Source organism: Leucoraja erinacea, chromosome 6 (genome assembly GCF_028641065.1).
Source record: "Leucoraja erinacea ecotype New England chromosome 6, Leri_hhj_1, whole genome shotgun sequence".
Lineage (NCBI taxonomy): Eukaryota > Metazoa > Chordata > Chondrichthyes > Rajiformes > Rajidae > Leucoraja > Leucoraja erinaceus.
Genome location: NC_073382.1, coordinates 81,647,172 through 81,652,261, shown reverse-complemented (window position 1 = coordinate 81,652,261; position 5,090 = coordinate 81,647,172).

The window sequence follows — 5,090 nt, the reverse complement described above, 5'->3', positions numbered from 1 at the left end:
TTTTCCCAATTTAACACCATTTAGATAATAATCTGCCTTCCTGTTTTTGCTACCAAAGTGGATAACCTCACATTTATCCACATTAAACTGCATCTGCCCACTCACCCAGCCTGTCCAAGTCACCCTGCATTCTCATAGCATCCTCCTCACAGTTCACACTGCCACCCAGCTTTGTGTCATCTGCAAATTTGATAATATTACTTTGAATCCCTTCATCCAAATCATTGATTTATATTGTAAATAGCTGCGGTCCCAGCACCGTGCCTTGCGGTACCCCACTAGTCACTGCCTGCCATTCTGAAAGGGATCTGTTAATCCCTACTCTTTGTTTCCTGTCTGCCAACCAATTTTCTATCCATGTCAGCACCCTACCCCCAATACCATGTGCCCTAATTTTGCCAACTAATCCCCTATATGCGGCCTTATCAAATGCTTTCTGAAAGTCCAGGTACACTAAATCCACTGGCTCTCTCTTGTCCATTTTACTTGTTACATCCTCAAATAATTCCAGAAGATTAGTCAAGCATGATTTCCCCTTCATATATCCATGCTGACTCGGACCGATCCTGTTACTGCTACCCAAATGTGCCGCTAATTCATCTTTTGTAATTGACTCCAGCATCTTCCCCACCATCGATGTCAGGCTAACTAATAACCATATAACCATATAACAATTACAGCACGGAAACAGGCCATCTCGGCCCTACAGGTCCGTGCCGAACAACTTTTTTTCCCCCTTAGTCCCACCTGCCTGCACTCATACCATAACCCTCCATTCCCTTCTCATCCATATGCCTATCCAATTTATTTTTAAATGATACCAATGAACCTGCCTCCACCACTTCCACTGGAAGCTCATTCCACACCGCTACCACTCTCTGAGTAAAGAAAATTAAACTGGTCTATAATTCCCTGTTTTCTCTCTCTTAAAAAGTGGGATAACATTAGCTACCCTCCAATCCACAGGAACTGATCCTGAATCTATAGAACATTGGAAAATTATCACCAATGCATCCATGATTTCTAGAGCCACTTCCTTAAGTACCCTGGGATGCAGACCATCAGGCCCTGGGGATTTATCAGCCTTCTGTCCCATCAGTCTATCCAACACCATTTCCTTCCTAATGTGGATTTCTTTCAGTTCCTCCGTCACCCCTGATCCTCAGGAAGATTGTGTGTGTCCTCCTTAGTGAAGACGGATCCAAAGTACCTGTTCAACTCACTGCCACTTCCTTGCTCCCCATATTAAATTCACCCTTTTCAGTCTTCCCCCTCCAAGGCCAACAATGGAGCATTGTGGGTTCCTTGACCATCGGTGGCAGCTCCAATTTGTTCTGTACCTCTTCATACCTCTAGTTTCCCTTGCCCTGACACTCAGTCAGAAGAAGGGTCTCGACCCATAACGTCACCTATTCCTTTTCTCCAGAGATGCTGCTTGACCCACTGAGTTACTGCAGCATTTTGTGTCTACCGGGTGGGGGAGGGGTTTGTGGGGGAGGGGAGTTGGGGAGGGGGGGATGGGGGAGCGGAGGCTGTGTGGGAGGGAGGGTGGGGGAGGGTCAGGTGGGGGAGGGGGTGTAGGGGAGGGGGGGCGGGTGGGGAAGGGGAGGGGGGGGGGGGGGGAAGTGTGTGTGTGGGGAGAGGAGGTGTGGGGGGGGGGGGGCGGGTGGGGGAGGGGAGGGGAGGTGGGGGAGGGGGTGTGGGGGAGGGGCTATGTGGGGGGGTTGGGGGGGACGTGGGAGAGGGCGGCGGGTGGGAGAGGGTTGTTGCGGGGGAGGGGGAACCTTCGAATCCTTCATAACTTTTGTACTATTTCACCACAAAACGTATTTGATTTGCAGCAGTGGAGAATGGTGAGTAAGGTGGGGGAAAATTGTAGCGCTGTGGGGGATCGTTTTTGTGCAAATTTAATTACAATGCAGACAGAATGTGGTGAAGATGAGAGTTTTAGTAATATACTAGACCAAGTGCAGACCCGTTGGGTCTGTTCCCCCAACGTTCAGTTGCGGGGAGGGGGGGCAGCATGTGGCGTCACACACACTAACTACCCCCCCCCCCCCCGCACACCCGCTAACTACCCCCTTGATATTATATTAATATTATTAATTTGCTCCTTTTGCCCCATAACGGCCCTATCTACTGACGCATAGCCCCCAACTCGCAGGCGGTTCTAGAGAGGGAGGGGGGGGGTAGAGAGTGAGGGCAGAAAGAGAAGGGGCAGAGACAGAGAGAGAGCGGCAGAGACAGAGAGAGGGGCAAGAGACAGAGGGAGGGGGGGAAGAAGAGGGAGGGTGGGAAGGGAGGGGAGAGGTGGGGGGAAGGGTGGGGGAGAGGTAGGGGGAAGGGTGGGGGAGAGGTAGGTGAAGAGGTGGGGGGAGAGGGTGGTGGGAGGTGGGGGGAAGGGAGGGGGAGAGGTCAGGGGGAGGGAGTGTGGGGAGGTGGGGAAAGGGAGGGGGAGAGGTGGGGGGGAGGGGGGTGAGGGGGGAGATGGTGAGAGGGGGTATGGATGGGAGGAACGAAGGGGGTGAGGGGGGGGGAGTGTAGAGAGGGGGGGAGTAGAGGGGGGGTAGCCACCAAACCCAACAGTTCAGTAGACATTCAGTGTGTCCGGTTGATTCGCAGATCAGACAGAGTCATGACCTCTCCCTTCCCCATCATGCAGAGACTGAGCCACACCCACACTTCCGGGTTTTATAACCCCTCCCCCTCCCACCGGAAAAGGTGTGGCTTTCAGGGCGTGATTGACAGGAGCTAGATTCTCAACATTTTTTAAACACCACACAATTTTATTTTTCATTGATGGGAAGAATCCTCTGCACCTGCTCAGCGGAGGGGGGACTGAGTAAGATGGCCAAAAATCACAGCCGTAAGTGTAGCAGTTTATCTAAAATAAATATACAGTGCAAACAGGAAGTAAGTGCATTTGCAATAGTGCCTTTTAACTTCAAGCCAAAGCTCCCAAGCCACCATTTGCAGTAATAAGTGCCTTTCAACTTCAAGCTAAAACACCCGCCACCATTTGCAGTAAGTAATGCCTTTCAACTTCAAACCAAAGCACCCAAACAACCATTTGCAGGCAGAGCCTTTTTACTTCAAACAAACCATATTTTCACTTTCAAACCACATTAAGGGTACTCACAGTTGTGTAGACATTTGTTCAGTGTTATTCAGAGCTCAGAGAGACGTGACCCTTGGCTTCATCCATCTTGCAGAGAGCAAGTGAGGCACACCACTTCCTGGTTTTATAGTCCCTCCCCCTCCCTCCAGCAGGGGCAGCAGAGAGAATGGTGATTTTTTTAAACTTCAAGCCAAAACACCCACGCCACCATTTGCAGTAAGTAGTTCCTTTCAACTTTAAACCAGCTCCCAAGCCACCATTTGCAGTAAGTAGTGCATTTCAACTTCAAGCCAAAACACCCAAGCACCATTTGCAGTAAGTAGTTCCTTTCAACTTTAAACCAAAGCTCCCAAGCCACCATTTGCAGTAAATAGTGCATTTCAACTTCAAGCCAAAGCACCCAAGCCACCATTTGCAGTAAGCAGTGCCTTTCAACCTCATGCCACCATTTGCAGTAAGTAGTGCATTTCAACTTCAAGCAAAGCACCCAAGCCACCATTTGCAGTAAGTAGTGCCTTTCAACTTCAAGCCAAAGCACCCAAAACAACCATTTGCAGGCAGTGCCTTTTTACTTCAAAAAAAAACATATTTTCATTTTCAAACCACATTAAGGGTACTCACAGTTGTGTAGACATTTGTTCAGTGTCATTCAGAGCTCATAGAGACGTGACCCTTGGCTTCATCCATCTTGCAGATAGTGAGTGAAGCACACCACTTCCTTGAGAGAATGGTGATTTTTTAAAAAACATTAATATCTCTCTGATTTTTCATCGATGGGAAAAATCCTCCGCACCCGTAAGGCGAAGGGGGGCTCTGTGCGAGGTGGCCAAAAATGACGGCCGTAGGTGGCGGCGTTCTGTCGGAAATCGCAACACAGTGGGCCAAAAGCAGTCAAGATCAGAGATTTAGTAATATAGATATATATGCCTGTTGGAGACACAAGGAACTCGAGATGCTGGAATACATTGTTAGAGGAACTCAGCGGGTCAGGCTTTTATCGAGATCTACTTAAAGCCAGGAATCTGGTCACCTTCAGCCAGGGCGCTGCTCCACAGGGGGAGGGGGATGATGTGGCTGCGAGGGTGGCCAGTCCTCACCCTGTCACGGTGGGTATCGTGTGCGTGGAGCGATTCCGGCCAAGCTTACCCCCGCTCCGTCGGAATTGCTCATAGGACTTACGACCCAGGTTCCTTCCCGAGAGCCGGCCCCACGCAACATGAGCCGCCTTTCCGAGTTGCCCAGCGTGCCGTTCCGTGACGCTGAGAGGCGCGTACTGTACAGGCTGCTCCTGCACACTCTACGCTTCCTCGCCCTTGCCTTCCGTCCAGACACGCCCTGGCGGTCCGTGTCACCACCTGACGGCGGGAGTGGTCCCCAGTGGAGGTCTCTCTATAATGAAGTCCTCCCCCTTTACATCGGGGACCTGGGGTGGAGAGTGTTGCGCATGGCCGTGGCCTGTAACAGATACTTGAGCCGGTTCACAGACTTGCCAGCCGTCTGTCACTTCTGCGGTGAGGATGAGACTGTGTTCCACGTCTACATGCAGTGTGAGAGGTTGCAGCCTCTGTTCGACTATCTGAAGGGGCTAATCCTCAGGTTTTGGCTACATTTTAGTCCCACGCTCCTGATGGCCGCAGCGGGGTCGGCTGCCTGCCCCTTTTCCGGGCCTATGTACGTGCCCGCATGTCCCTGGAGGGCGAGCACACACGCGGTGTCCACGGGGACTGTGGAGGCCGTCTGTCAACGCTGGTCGCCGCGGGAGGTCGAGCATTCTGTTGTTAAAGTTGGCGTGATATTAATTTGATGATCGTTTATTTGTAAAACTGTCCACATAGGCAGCCTTTGATTGTGCTCATTTGTATATTTATTTTTATTTTTTGAATAAACGTATTTGTATAATAATTCTTTATTTTTAAACAGTGTAGTAGCGGCGCCTGCTGGCGCACGCAGGTACTGAACCCTGCGTTCGGAA